General features: G+C 43.5%; 1 protein-coding gene and 1 long non-coding RNA gene across 2 annotated transcripts in view; one reads left to right on the top strand and one right to left on the bottom strand.

Annotated features, from left to right (window-relative positions):
• Positions 1-16,540, bottom strand: part of LOC116885177 (autism susceptibility gene 2 protein homolog) — a 486,489-nt gene that overhangs the window by 32,040 nt on the left and 437,909 nt on the right. The window lies entirely within an intron of this gene.
• Positions 8,332-9,291, top strand: LOC116885178. Its single transcript, XR_004385991.1, has 2 exons — positions 8,332-8,562; positions 8,937-9,291. It is a non-coding gene; the product is annotated as an uncharacterized LOC116885178 (long non-coding RNA).

Genomic DNA, 16,540 nt, shown 5'->3' with positions numbered 1-16,540 from the left:
TGGGATGGCCGTCAAAGCTCTCTTAAGCCCACAGACTTTGTGGTCAGAGCTAGGAGTTAATTAAACGACAAGTTTCATCCATAAAGGATTTAACATCCAGTCTAGAATATACCCCTAACACTCGCCGATCATGTGTGCAATAGTTACACCTCTTATAATACCAGACAGTCTCAGTGACGGTGAGACACTTCAAACGCCAACGGCGTTATGACTCACGCCAGTAAGATGTTTACGAACTGGGGACATGTCTCGGCTAGTAAAGACAGGGCTCCATGAGCACTGAGGAACCAACAGCACATCCCCATACCTCATACAAACAGCCAAGAGAGGTGACACATGCCTATACCATTACTGCTAGGGAGACAGAGCCAAGAGGATTCCAGGATCTCCCCTGCCAGCTTAGTCTAGGCTAGAGAGTGAATTCCAGCTCTAGAGAGACTGTGTACATATGGTAGAGCATGAAACAGAGAGACATTCAATGTCAACCTACGGCCTCCAGTCATTGGCATGTGTTCCCACATGTGCAACATGTACACGCACATGTACGTGTGCGGACCCACACACATAAATACATACATTACATATTAAAAAAAAATAATACGAGGTCCAGGATGGTCCTCTGTAGCAATTTATCTGAAATACTGAAGACCAAGCAGGTGAAGAAGTGGTTTTCGGAAAATTTTCGACACTGAGGCCTCTGAAGGTTAATGCCTTCTACAGCTCTAGGAAACAGTCCAAACTATGAATGTATCTGCCACATTTACTTACGTTCCTGCGATTCGTCTTGGTGATGCTTTAATGCCAGCAACATGCTTTTTAAAATATAACTTCAGTAAAATACATATTATGGTTGTACGTGTAAGGAATCAGAAGGTGAACGGGGTGGGGGGGTTGGACCAATTACATTCTATTATACTCTATTATCTTCTATTTTCCTATCTATTGGTGTGGGGGAAAAAAAACACTTAAACTAGAAATAACCTGACAGAAGGGAAGGGGTTTATGACATTCACTTGTCATATATGTGAGAGAAATGAAAACAGGGACTCATACCAGGAACCAAGCAGAACTTCTGTTTGCAGGCTCGCTGACCCAAAGGGTAATGTCTAGCAAGTTTTCTTACACAGAACAGAACCGTTTGACAAGGGATGGTGCTGTGTGCCGTGAGTTGGGTCATCCTATATCAATTAACAATCAAGATAATCATGGCCGTGCCTATGGATCAACCTGGTGAAAGCCATTACTCTATTGAGATTTTCCTTCTCTGATCTTAAGCTCCGTCAGCAGAAAGATAATCCTAACGGGGACGGGGTGTCTTGTCACTTGTCTCTGGAAAGCTAATAAAATGGTTTCTATAGGGTAACTGGAAATATTACCAGATGAAAATGTTTGCAAAAGCTGCCTTCTCTAGCTCGCTCTAGAAAATTAAGTATGCTCACGAATAACTGTTATCCTTACACTAAGAAGAGTCAGGACTTGAGACGTGTACTTTTCTGACCTACAAATATGAACAGGTTGGTTGTAACCTTCCTGTGTGCACACACAGAGACCGGAGCTTAACCTGAGATGTCCCTAAGTGGCCATCCACCTGCGATATCGAGAGAATGACTCTCCCTGGACCTGGAGCTCACCCGGGAGGCTTGGCTGGTTAGTCAGTGAGCCTGAGATCTTCCTGTCTCTGCTTCCCCGGGACTGAGATGCGACACAAGTGTGTAGGTATCACTGTACATGGTTTGGTGAAGCTGCCAGGCACAACGGCATTAGATTGATAGTTACTGCTCTGTTAAACGGTACAGAAACGTATGGCGAATCGAAATCCTCTCTCCTCACGAAAATGTAAACATGCTCCCTTCGGCTGCTCTGCCTGTTGTCATCTGTGTTGCTCTTGCATTGCTAAGTAAGAAGACCCACTTCCTCAGCACAGCCAGCCTCTGTGGCCTTTCTCATAATTTTGTCTTCTTTTCTGAGACCTGGTCTCTCGCTGGCCTGGGACTCTGAAGTAGATAGAGCTGGACAGCCTGTTTCAGGGTCCCACTGTCCCCCAAGCACTGGGACGACAAGTAGGTATTATCAGATATCAGACGCAGAATCTTGCTATCCTGATTCAAGCGACAATGCTTTCTTGACTAAGCCAGCCTCCCAGTGCCTTTTCTCGGGACTTCAAAGCTATATCCTGGGAGCAAAAGAGAGTAACAGAGGGAAGAGGAAGAGAAACGGGAAAGAGAACAGGGAGGGGGTAAGATGGAGGTTTGTTGTCCAATAAAGGTTAATGAAGTTATAAACCAGCCAAAGACCTGGCCTTCATCCACGGGCCACGGGGTTCAAAAGCACCAGGAAAGGACGGACAAGTACCTACAATCGGTTAAAAGAAAATCTGAAACCACCACCAGATTACAACCTGTGGATTCGAAAGGTCAAGGGGGGGGGGGGGGACGTGACCTGAATAGCAACAGGGAGGAAACTAAAGGTAAAAACAATCTTTTTCCCCCCAGCTATTCCCTCCCTCCTCCTAATTTTTTTCTTTTCTGTTTTGAATAAGACAGAAACCCTAGAGCAACCCCAGGCTGCCAACGCCGGTACCTCACAGCTAGCCATGGCAACAGCTGCAGAGCTTGGCTGTAATAAACTGGTACACTTTAATAGCTTTTATTGTTCTGCGGTGGTGTCTGAGCATAGCCGCTCTCCCCTCTTAGGACTCCAGGGCCCCGCAAGGGCAGCAATGAGAGGAGATCTCATTTACCTAAAAGCACTTATAAATTTTTAATTTGCTTTAACAAGTAAATTAACAAGTCCCTCATTCAGGCAAGTTTTATGGCTTCTTGCCACTTGGGAAAGGCCATAAAAGTTTTATAGATAATCCAGAGCTACTGAGACTGCTCATAATAAATTGTCTGTTTCCTGTTATTTTATCAAACCATTGGGCTTCTAATGACTTAAAGTCACAGTTTCCTTATATTCTGCCTTTTTATGAGGCTATATTTATAAACTCCAAAGAATACCTTAAATTATACTAGGCCCCTGTTAATCATTACGAAGACTTTTTTTTTTCCTTTTTAAATGGGAGCGTACCTTCAGCTCAAACCTGGCTGATAAACGTGGTGACATGTTTAGAAGGCAGGATGCTGATTCTACTCATTATTTAAAGGACCTCCATTTAGCAAATACAGTGCAAAATCTGCAACCTGGCGTGCCCTGGACACCCAATGCAGAATGGAACTATTTAGAGCACTGCCCTTTATCCAGGGGTGAGCCGTCTGAGGGATAAAGAATCAATCAGGTGTGAGCACTGGACCCTGTGTGCAGAGGGCGCTCGCTGCAGAAATAGTGGCATGGCTGTTACAGACGAACCAACGGCTTTTCAACTGAGTTGAAGTCTGCTCCTCAATAGATTGGTTCCTGGATAAAGTGGGTCAAAATCCGCCAAGGTCAGAGCAGTCTAGGCCCTAAGGAGGAACCCACACATGACAAAGCTGAAGTTGTTATTTGTAAAAGATTAAACCAATTAAAACTAAAACCTGAAGGGAGGAGGATTCCTGAGACCTAACCCTGACTAGTTAGATATTGGCAGTTAATGTCTGTCCAATTAAGGGAGGGAGGGAGGGAGGGAGCGCACGAGAGAGAGCGAGCACTTTGGCTACTTACACATCGATTATGTTCTAGTGACTCCACAACCAAACCACATGGGTAGAAGGGACCCAGTGAGCCATTTTTGTATGTGTGTGTGTGTGGGGGGGCTTGTGTCTAAAGTACTCTATATATGGCTCATGGTTTGGATGAATATTCCCCATCAGATGGTGGTGTTGTGGAGAGCTGTGAAACTGTAATCAGTGATCAAGTGGCACAAGTTTCTGACTAGGAAGAAAAGGTTGATGGCAATAGGCAGCCCTGAGTTCTAGTCATTCTCTGATTCTTGGTCCACCACAACACGAAAGGCCACTTTCCCACCAGCCTGCCGCCATGCCTTCTCTCTTCCAAAAGACTGAAATGCCTGGCACCGTGCACTGAAATGAAACCTTCCTCCTTTAAGGTGCTACTGTCAGGAATCGTGGTCACAGCAACACAAAGGTAGGTAACACAGCATCTTAAGGGGAAACCACTGCCCGTCAAGAAAAGAAGAATGTATATGAGGCCCTTATATAATGTGCTAGAGGTCAAAGTACACTGGCACATGCCTGTAATCCCAGAGCTCAGAGGGAGAAGCAGGACAACACCACAAAAATGAGATCAACCTGGCCCTAATGAAAATGATGTTTTGATAAAAACCTAATAAATGACCTTGCCTATATTAACCGACATGGGGAGACCCAGCCCACTGTGAGTGACACTACTCCAGACGTTTGAGGTGTGGGCAGTGGGCATTTCTTCATTTCGATTGCTCTGTTCTTGACTGTGGACGTGGTGTGACTAGATTACTTCAAGTTCTTCGCACCCCTCAGGACAAAAACTATGAGCTGTGAGCTAAATTAACCCCTTTCTCCCTGATGATTTCTTCTGTGAAACTATTTTACCACAAGAGAAATGACGCTGAACATCAATTATTCTACCTTTAGAAAAACTTCATTTCCAAGTTAATTCCAACACTTTCTTCTCATTCATTCAGAGGACTCAGGTAGAAGGAAAGAAATCATTTCCATTTCTTCCCCCTGGAAGCCAAAGAAGGGAATCATCTTCCTTTTGCTTGGCGTACAGGGTATGCAGCGCAGGGAGTGGTATTTCCTATGAAAGCTAATCTTCATGGACAATGTGACTGCGTTTGGAGTCACCTGGGAGATCTAAGCGTGCTTCTGTGTGTCTCTGCGGCGTTGTTTCAAGAGACTGGGGTAACCATGGTCTGGGCTCACCGATAGAACAAAGGAGGGTTTAAAAGGGAAGATGTCCAGAGAATACTACCACTCTCCTTTCTCTTCATCCCTGTCCACTGTGATATAAGCAGCTCTACTACAATTTCTTCACTATAATGGAATAATCCCTCCGAACGCATGAGCTAAACTACACCACGGCTTCCTGAGGTTGTTCTGTCAGGCAGCTGGTCAAAGGATGGCAAAAAGCTAACCAAAGCACACTTCCAATCCCATACAAATCCTTACATAATAATTAAAACCAATGCAAATACCTTGGTGCTCTATAAAAAACTGTACTTATATTAATGGTCTGGTTCAAAGTTTACAACCAATCCTTATGGGCCATTGGCTTATTTGAACTTCTCTAAGAGAGGTAGACAACTCCTAGTTTGCACAGAAGCAAGCTGGCTCTTGAAGTCAGAGCTCTGGAACTTCCCGGAAGTGAAGACTCTCCGGAATCATTAGTGGGTGTGTTAAGGTTTACAGACAGTCATAGGGCAGAATGATCCTCTGCAACGGAATCCTCCAGACCTGAGAAAGGAGTGACAAAGGGCTATACAGAGCCGCAGCACAGCTCTGGCAGTGACCAGGGGCTTTGCTCAATCTAAGTAAACTTAAGCAGTGTAGTCTTCAGAAAAGACAAGCCACTGATTCGAATCGAAATGAAGACAGGTTTTGATTCTTGGATAACGCAATTATAACTTGACTTTAGAGCACATGCAAGAAAACAGTAAGCTCTTGTTGAACACAGGATAATGTGAAACTTGTAGGTGGGTAATTAGTTTTATGTGCTTGTGCCTCTCCCTCCAGCATGGCATCGACTGTTTTTCTTGTCTCTTTTAGAAATCTACTTCTATCGCATTTATTTCTGATTGGGGGGAAAAGGTACATTCATTCCACAATGCACAGATAGAGGTGTTAAAAAAAAAAAAAACAACTTTCAAGTGGCTGTCCTCTCCTTGTACCCTGTGGATTCTAGAGCTCAAACTCACATTATTACATTTGGTGGCAAGTTCTTTCTTTCCCTTCTCAGTCTTCCTGTTGGCCATCCTTTTTCCTTTCAAGCCTGATACCCTGCAGTGCCCACATAGGGCTGGAAGAGAGTAGATGCTTTAAAATGTCTAAGTGGACTGGCACAGTATCTCCAAAGTGACAGCTCCCACCTAATGGATCAGTAACCCAACCCTGAACATAAATAAAGGGGCCAACATGAAGGTTCCAGAAAATGCACGGAATTATAAGAGGCTTCTGCACATGCCTACAGAGGAAGTCGTCGGTACGCGAACATATACGAGCACACGCAGCCCTAATCTGCCCTCTAATCCTCTTACGTTTACTACCAATCACCTTTCATGAATCAAAATCATTACAAATCATTTGCCCAGCCTGCTGCCTGTCTGCAGCAGGCAGCAAGCCAGACCCTGTCTGTGGAGCGGAGCACAGGAGGGCTCCTTAGCTGCACCTTAACTTGTTTGGAACTGGGGGAGCTTTTTTCAGTTCACGTTTCAGGTTAATCTTTTTTTTTTTTCTATCGAAGAAGAGAATATCCTCTTTGCAAATCTCCCTAGGGGCTTGGTATTTGCAACATCAAACAGAACACACAAACCATTGCACCCACTTTGAAAAGCCTATTACACTGTCAACTGGCTTTCCTAACTGCAACCAGGGGAGAAGGCTTACAGACTCCTAAGCCCCTTTCTTCCCCCCAGGCAGCTGGAAAAAAGCCATAATTTCTCTAAGCTACCACTACATTTTGTTTCACTAAAGAACTCCTAATAAGACGGGCAACATTCCAAGGTGGGGGGGAAGCAACTTGAACTCACTATAAATCTCACCTCCCTTTTATTTCTTACTCCCTCTAAAAGTTGGAATTGCTGGCGAGCTCTGAGGGTACAATACTGTCATGCATAGCTACCAATGACCCTTTTCCACACTGCTTAACGAATCATCACAAAACGCAGGTCCACAGCAGTGTCTGAAGCAGCGAGCTGAGATGGGATGATAGGGTGCCTCCTCACCTGTGCTTTTAGCACTCCTTTGGGGGATGTCCAGGAGAAGAGAGAAAGAAGAAGGAAACAGACTCAGGTTTTAAACATCCGAACGAATGCCTTGTTAGAATAGATGCAAAGAAAGATCAGTCCAGGGGGAGACAGTGTTTATCAGCCTGTGCCAGCAGGGACAAACTTGCTTAATTGTTAACAGGGTTCATGAACATCTCTTCCAAAGGGACACCGGTAATGAGTCCCACATAACAGAAGGTTTCTGAGGCATGGAGTAATATGAAACAGACAGACAGGCAGACAGACAGACAGGCAGGCAGGCAGACCAGCAGAGAGATGGAAATAGAAATGGGGGGAGGCATGTGCACAATATCCCTAGGACACACAATAAACCATTTCTGCCATGTTCGGGTCCACATTTCCTTCTATTTGTCTCGAAAGTTGGCATAGTAGTTGTCGCTGGGAAAATTAAAAATCTTCACAAAATACAACAAGGGAGAGGTGGAGGCCATGGAAACACAAAGAAAAAGGAGAGGAGGAGAAAGAAGGAAGAAGAGGGAGGTACGAGGAGGAGGGAGGAGGAGGAGGAGGAGGAGGAGGAGGAGGACAGGAGAAAGGGGAGGAGCACAGGAGAAAGGGGAGGAGCTACATGATAGTGTCTGCTTAGCATGCATGAAGCCTTAGGTACCATTCCCAGCACCCCATAAACCCTAGTTTTATAATCAAATAATCTCAACAGACAAGAGTAGGAGAAAGGAGAAAAGAGGGTCAAAGGTAAGGGGTCAGAGGTTGACAGTCATCCTTGCCTACATAGAAAGTCCAAGGATGGCTTTGGTTACCTGAGACTGCCTCAAAAGACGGAGCTGCACATCTGTGTGTCTAAAGTGAGTGAAATCACAAAGGGGCCCTTAGGTTTCCTGTATCTGGCCCCTAAGTACTTCCTCTAAAGGGGCTGTGCTGGCTTAACACAGCTGTGCAGGGCCGCGCTCAGGAGGACTGAGACCTGCAGGCACTACATAAATTCTGGGGGCAGCCTCCAGAGACCATTGATTCTGCTCTGTCACAGACGTGCTATATTCTCACGCTGATACACTCTATAAACAGCGCACATGTTCCACACCACCTGTGTGTTAGCGAGGGTCACTTCTTTTCTGATCCGACATCTCTTGGCCTTGAGCCCAGGCGGCCTAGCGGCCTAGCAGCTGAAGACGGGTGACTCACCCGGTGTGAAAAGCATTAGACACGGCTCACCTGTATCTGCCCTTTGTGTCTCCTCCTAATCTCCTTCCCCTCCACTTTGGAGTTCATCTTTCAACCTAGAAGCTGATAAAAAAAAATGCATCCACTGTGGATAATTTCTTCACTCTGGAGAGACCTTTTTTTCCCCTCTCCTATAGCGTGCTGGCCATCACGGGGAAGAAAGCAACACAGTGGAAGCATCCATCTTGGCTTCTTATTTATTTATTTTTCAGTCCATCTAAAAATGTTGCCTGGACCTGTGGGTGTGACAGAGCCATGAAGAAATTACCACCCATAACTTTTGACTTTTGATTTTTTTTTTTATTTAACGGCTCATTTGTATAACCTCAAAGACGGAGGGGCCAGCAGACCCCAAAGAGATTGGCAGCCGCGGTCCTCTCAAGTTGGAAGGTTATGTCAGCTGCCAAGTCTGCCGGGCGAGCTCAGCAAAGCGAGGGAGCGGAGAGAGATTGGTTACAGCCGTAAGTAATTGATCTGTCTGAAAATACGGGCTAGGAATCCTGGGATTAATGCTCCAGATCCAGCTGGGCTGCACTGCTCTTTCCCCTCCAGCACTCTGACAACAAAAGCCGGCCTCCTTCTCCAGGGACAAGACATTTTTATTAAAATCTTTATACAACTTAACAGCAAAGACTCCGTAAAAGCATCCTAGAGATTTGAGGAGGGTGGGGTGGGGAGGCACAGGTTTCCATCCCGAGGAAAGCGTCCCACAATTTCTGCTCCCCCTACCCCCCCATCCCCCCCTTGGTTTGATCTGGTTTTCATTTCAAAGCAGTCACCAGCCAGTGGCTTCCCCCGGCCAAATGCACTCAGTCATCCTCCTCTGGCTCTGCAGAACTCTGCAGAATGCACGGAGAGGGAGCTCCGGGAGTGGCGCGCTTAGCTGGAGAGCGGTGGATGAGCTGTGGAGAGCTGCAGGCAAAAATACAGTGGGAAGGCATCCAAAGCTGCAGCTGCGAGAGCCCATTAAAAAGCTGAGACTCATTCTGTTGTTCGACCCCACGCTTAGCACCGCATAACTATTCATCAAAGAAATTTCAGTGCAATTAATTAAATTATTCCCATGTCTGGGCTGCGGAGTCGTTACTCCAATATCAACTTTCACTCACTCTCTCTTAAGCTCGCGTTTGCATGCCAAGTCACTACTCTGGGGTTGTCCGGTCTCAATAAAGCTGTGCTCCTCGTCGCTCGCACAGGCTATCATTTCTCTTTTTTATTGCCATTTATTTTCCACGAGGACTGTGCTGCCAGGATACTGGCAGGACTTCCAGTATATGGTTGTAATGAAATCTACCGCAGACACTTAACGCAGGGTGAGGATGGAGCTCGGCTCATGTGAGGCTGTAACATAATAAACGCTTTCAGAAAGAGGATTTTATCAGCTCGGAAATGGAGAGCAGTATCCCTCTCCTACCGAGGGCAGGGGGTTTGGGGAGGGGGGATGGTGGAGCTGTTGAAAATTCCTGTCATAATTAAGTTTACGGCTGAAATGTGCCTAATGCGAGAGATGTGAGCCGCGTCACAGATTGCCGATCGTCTCTCCGAGTGGGGTTATTAGAAGGGGAAAGGAATTTTTTTTTTTTAAATTTTATTGGGGAGATGGTGTTTTGAAAAGAACCATCTTCTTAGGTAAGGGCATAGAACCGGCATGCTCTTATAATTTGGGGGAAATGAAGGCTTCCCCATGAAGTTTTTGACTAGCTGTGAGAACATATAAATAAGACTAAGAAAATAATACCCTCTACTTGATAGCCAGAGACTAGATTGAAGGCTCTTGACTTTCCGTTGTGTATCACCACAGCAAATTACACGACTGAGTCACGTGGACACTCACTACCCTTTGCCTCAAGAGACAAGAGCCTTTGGATGAACCCAACACTAGAAAACAACAGATCGACTTTTAGTAGCCTTGGTGATGGCTCAGACCGGAGAAGTTGCTTGCCCCACTTGACGCCCACCTGCCCCCCAATAAAGGGATCACCATCTTGGGCTGGAACATAATTTACCACCCAGCTAACTACCAAGCATGAGGTAAGAAATTTAAAAAGACAGGGTACACAGGCTGCACATAGTTTGGTGGTTACGAGCGCTTACTGCTCTTCTAGAAGACCAGAATTTGGTTGCCGCCATCCATGTCAGGCAGCTCGTACTGCCTACAGCTCAGCTTGATGGCACCCTGCTGTGCCTCCCAGGCCTGGCACTTAGGTTCATAAGTTCACATAACACACACATACACATATATTTTTTAATCTTTAAAATGGGGGAACACGAGATTGCAACAGAAGAGGTCCTGAGACGTAAGCTTCGATTAAACACAAAAAAACATACAGGCAGGAAAGCCCTCTGAAGACCAGAGTGGGAACGCAAAAGGAGCCTGTGTTCAATTCACTAAGCATTCCATCCTTGGCCATGGGCATGAGCCAGTCAACTCCAGAACTGTTCTCTGTACTGGAACGTGGATCTAATTCCTACGTGGGTCATTGGCGAGATGGAGATGATAAGCCCAGAAGCATCAACAGTACAGAAGGCGGAAGTCCTCCAAACAGGCGGAAATGTGTGAGCCGAGAAATCAACAGCAAACACATCATTCAAAGCACAAGAAACGTAAGACAACGGAAATACACTGAGGGGCTGGCCGGGTGGCTCAGTGGTTAGGAGCACTGACTGCTCTTTCAGAGGTCCTGAGTTCAATTCCCAGCAACCACATGGTGGCTCACAACCATCTGTAATGAGATCTGGTGCCCTCTTCTGGTGTCTCTGAAGACAGGTGCAGTGTACTCAATATATAAAATAAATAATGTGAAAAGAAAGACAGAAACAAGCAAACAAAGAAAACAAACGCCAATTCTCACCGTAACCAGTTTTTCCAAACTAACAAGTGAATATTTAGACACAAGGCAGAGAAATAAAAAGTTTATATACAAAAAAGGAAGTAGGATGATAGCTCACGTTCCCTCTTAAATAAATAATATGATTATAAATACTGGAAATAGTTTTAAAGTGCAAAATCCCGGTAGAAACTAAATTATGCTTCGACATGTAATGACGATGTATTTTATCATTTGTAAAAATTTATATTTGTTTATATTCTATGTGAATGAAGGCTTTGGCAGCATAGATGCATGTGCTTCCTATGCGGGGCTGCTGCTCACTGGGGCCAAAAAGGGCATTGGGTCCACGGACCCGGAGTTCCAGATAGTTGCGAGGCAGGATGTGGGTGCTGGGAACTGCAGTCAGGACTTCTGCCAAGGGACTAAACGCTTATCACTACTGAGGTATCTCTCCAACCCATAAAAAATACGTTTTGGAGGATATGTTCATACGACAGTGTTTATGCATGAGTATATATATCTGTGTGTGTATGTGCACAGGCCGCACAATGCTGTCAAATTTTCTGCTCTTTTACAGAGTGCCATATTTGAAACAAGGTGTCTCATTGGACCTTGGATGATGGCCAGCAAGTCTTCCTAATGCCTTGAAACAATGTAAAATAAAGATTCTTGTATAACAAAAAAACACCACACTATAATCTAACTTATACAAAACACGCAGAAATGCAGATGTGGACAGAAAAGGAAAATGACCAGGAAGGACAAGAACATAATTACTATAGAATTTTCGTACTGGTGCTTCAAAAGCATGACATCAATGTGATGTTGTCAAGGATGAGGTAGAATGTTTATCACATAAAGGAAAACTGACAGTAAGAACAAATACACGAAATACAAGAAAAAAACCTTCCAATAGCATACTGTGTTTGCTACATACTTGGTCTAGCAATGCTTCAAGAGAGTTAATGGTGATTTAAAGGAACAGTGATCCCCAATGGAATGATGGTCCAAGCATCACCGACACTGTGGAAGCCGTGTGTGTTGGGAAGACACCAAGCATCGGATTTTGCACATGATAATTTCCTGGGCCAACAATGGGTTATGTGACGTTTGGGCTACATCAGGCAATGTCAGCAAGCTTCAAGACTCTGGTCATAATGGTAGGGATGTACACACCCAATATTATAAAGTACAATATGTTAAACTGTGGTTTTTCAGTCAGCTAGGGGCCATATGGGACATGTTCAATATGCGGTGAGTTCATCGGAACGTGATTCCACTGTAATGTCAGGGGCACCTCTGAGTTTACACCCCAAGAGGTAACTAAACTAACAAAAAGAACTTCGGCGAATTACAGAAAGGAGACAAACCAGAATGGTAACAGTGCATCCAGGTGGAACTGGAAAGGTCATATCCACCTTCCTCCAAGGACCCAAGCACTCACATGAGGCTTCTCACAACCACCTATATCTCAGAGATCTGATGCCCTCTTATGGCCTCCAAGAGCACCTGCACTCATGGGCAGCACCCACACAGACACATGTGAAAGAACACTAACTCTACATTTAAAATCCCAATGGCAATTAAGAAGGTCAACAAAGGAGGGAAAGAGGAATGTGGAATAAATGCAAAGGTAGAAAAAATAAAGAATGAAATGTTTAAATGGAACAATATCAAAGTCTCACAAAGTATAGAGTCTAATGTTTGCAAAATGCGAAAATCTGTCAGACTCAATAAAAAAAAAATCCGTTTTTAGAAAAGACTTAAGTACCCAAATATACCATATGTTCTCTATTTGAAACACACTATGAATGTAAACACAGAGACTGGTTAAAAGCAAAAAGATGGGGAAACACAACAGTCAAAAGTGAGATGGAGTTGTATCAATTTCAGGCAAGATATATTCTGGGCAGAAGACTATGTCAAAATAATACAACTGCCAATTTATCCAGACAAACACAACCTCGATTTCTGCACTTAATAACAAAGCCTAAAAAATAAAGAAAGCAAAGGCTGATAAACCTCTCTTGGCACAAAAGACACAGGGAAGTCTAAAAACCTGACAAAGGAGAAACTCCAGCCCATCCCGTACAGTGTAAGGAAACCCAGTGCTTTGTCTTAAGTAGACATCTAAAGACGAGAATGCTCATTCTCAACACCTCTAGCCAGCAGTATACTGGAGATGTGCATCTGTGAGACAACAGATATAAACACCAGGAAGCAGTAAAGACAATAATGAAATAAAACGGTTCTTCTTCAGGACAACCCCAAACGATAAGAGTTTAAAATACAAACAAATTCAGAAAAGAGCCACACTGACAATTAAGGGAGTTGATGACCGCTATAGGATATGACAGATACACAAAAATTTAAAGACTAGTAAAGAGCAATTCGAAGTTAAAAGTTATGATTAAATTCCACCAAAAATACATATAGACAAGTTGGGCAACGGGGGGAGACAGCTCTAGTCACAAAAACAAAAACAAAAACAAAAACAAAACCAAACAAACAAACAACAATAACAACAACAAAAAAAACCCAAACATTTTGAGAGGAAGTAAGGAAATTTTTCAACGGTATTCATTAAAGGGTTAAATATGCTTTAAACATAAACATTATTTGATCCAGCGTTATACACAATTCCAATATAACCACTTTCTTTTATTTAACAAATGAATACGAAGGCGGCTATGCACATACACAGAAACATAAATGTATGCATATACTTAAAATGACATAAATCTTTAAAAAAAAAGGAATTCAAACGTGATTATAAAATTCATGTGGAAATACATAAAAAAAGAATATTTAAAACAGCATTGCAAAAAAACACTAAAACTAAAGAAATCAAGGCATGTCGTATTGAGGCCAATACAGACCAGCCAAAGGGAACACTTTTGTCTCAAAAGAATCAGACAGTATGTATTTCAGGCTCATTAACATATATATGGTCTTTGTCACATTTACATCCTCATTAGCCCTGGACAAACGATCTATCAGAAATTGCAACTCTACAAACTATGTTGAAAGCTTTATTTGAACCCACACTTCTTGGCTCAGTTATTGCAAGACAAACTGATTACTGGAAAAGAATTCAGACCAAAAAATAAAAGGGGTGCTCATTAATTAAGAGCACTGACTGCTCTACCAGAGGACTTGACTTGGGTTTCCAGCACCGCATTGTATCCCACGGTCACCTGTATCCCCAGGGTCATGAGGGTCTAATGCCCTCTTCTGGCCCCAACAGGCACTAGGTACACATGGGGGTGTATACACATACATATAAAAAAACCCCTCGCGCAAAAAAATAAATCGATTTTAAAAGACTGAAACTTAAGCCAGCACACATATGGATATTTGATTTTTGTTTTTATAAAGACACAAACCTAATTCCATGGATAATGGACACTTGTTTTCAACATATGATAATGGATCACTGACTCCAAAATAGGCCACAGCGAATGAATTCATGTCACGTCTTATCTCCTATACAGATTTAATTCCAACTGAATCCCATGCCTAAGCTATCACAGTTAGAACGGCAAGCCCTTTACAAGAAAACACAGAGGAAATGTTACAGCACTGGGTGGTACACTGCTTCTAGGGTATGACATAAAACGATGGGCTAAAAATGCAAATTACTGACGTCTCACCAGCAAAATTTATGACAGATTGTGGGAGGTGTTTCTGTTCAGAATCCACAGAGAGACTGAGGCTCTCAGTGGACCAAGACGGGTTTGAAATCTTGGGTGACGCTCCTGCCTCTGTCTCCGGAGTGCTAGGCTTACAAGTATGTGCCACCATGCCTATCTGAATGACATACTCCAAGACTAAAACTACAGGTCACAAGCTGACAACAAAATATTGTACATACTATCTCAGGAAGGTATCATATTTCTTAAAAAATAACCCAAGAATTAAAAAAAAAACAATTTTTTGAAGGAGCAAAGATTTGAATAACTACCTGACTGAGGATATTGGGGTTCAGCTCTAGAGTGTTCCCACAGTTCCATGCTAGAGCATTTGTTCACTGGCAGAACTGACCGACACACTAACGAAACAACAGGCTAAGCTGCATCCTTACCCATGTTAACAGCACAACTATGTACTTACTGACGGTGTCAATTTAATGACTTCCCAATACTTGGCAGTACCATGACCACCTCCACGTCTCTTTTAGGAGGTACCTCAAGAGGTGACAGAACAAAAGCGAGCTGTGTGACGTCACTGAATTGTTATCAATACTATTTTATGATCAAAGCCCCTAATATAAAACAACTTGAAGAAGAAAAGGTATGGCTTGGCTTGCCATTCCAGAGAAATCTGTTTTGGTGGTGAGGGCAGGAGGGAAATGGAGGAAGGTGGAGAAGGAAAAGGGGAAAGAAAAGGGAGAGAGAAAAGGGAAGAGGAAGAAGAAAGAGGAGAAAGAGAGGGAGAGGGAAACAGGTAGGCAGGGGAGGAGGGCTGAGTGGCACATGCACACTTTCTGAGAGGATGTTTTGCCTTTTGACAGGCTGACACGGATGGGACCAACCAACGGATGGAAGCCTCTGAAAGCTGAGGGCAAAACGCGTTTTCTAGCCTTTAAGTTGTTTGTCTCAGGTGTGCTCTTATGTTGATGGAACACAAGCAGAAACATCCAGAGGTTACAAGTACACAAACAAGGAGATGATCAGGGTCATTACTGACCAGTGACACACAGCTTAAATCCAAAGTGATTTGCACACATCAAAAGGTGTAAGCGATTCAACCTTTCGCACATTTGTGGCAATTTCTTTGCTGTTTTAGTGTGTGTGTGTGTGTGTGTGTGTGTGTGTGTTTGTGTGTGTTTATGTGTGTACACATGTGTGCGATCATGCTTATACATGAATGCTGGTGCCTGCTAAGGTCAGAAGTAGTCATTAGGTCCCCTAAAGCTTAATACATTTACAGCTGGTTGTAAGCCACCAAAAGTGGGTTCTTGGAAGAACTAAAAGTGCTTTTTTAAAAAATAGATTGACTGGTTGATTGATTGATTGATTTAATGTTTCTGAGTATGCCATCTTCAGACACACCAGAAGAGGGCATCAGATCGCATTACAGACGGTTGTAAGCGACCATGTGGTTGCTAAGACTTGAACTCAGGACCTCGACCTCTGACCTATCTCTCCAAACTCCAGAAAGTGCTCTTCACCACTGAGCCAGCCCTGAAATCTCACAATTTCATAAAACATGACAAATGTACCTGAAACATTACACAGTCATTCCTCAACTACGCTATCAACACAAATGTTGCTTATAATACAAGCAAGAACAATACACATGACTGCCAACAGCGAATGTGCAAAGAAACCAATAGTCTATGTCCAAAGAACGGGCCAGTACTGAACAAGAATGAATGAACTATTTATGCTGCAAAACAAATCTCAATTAGGCAGACTTGAAAGAAAAAAAATAAAATCATGCATACTCCATGATTGTGTTTATATAGCCACTGCATTGTAAAAATATAAATACATAATTAAATATAATTAAAGAATATCATTAAAGAATAATTACAGTGAGTGAAAGCAACCAGATCCCCCCAAAACACACATCTCCATGATTACATCTATGTAGAGGTCCAGAT

Source organism: Rattus rattus, chromosome 16 (assembly GCF_011064425.1).
Source record: "Rattus rattus isolate New Zealand chromosome 16, Rrattus_CSIRO_v1, whole genome shotgun sequence".
NCBI lineage: Eukaryota > Metazoa > Chordata > Mammalia > Rodentia > Muridae > Rattus > Rattus rattus.
The sequence above is the reverse complement of the archived record's forward strand: the minus strand, read 5'-3'. Positions and strand labels throughout refer to the sequence as shown.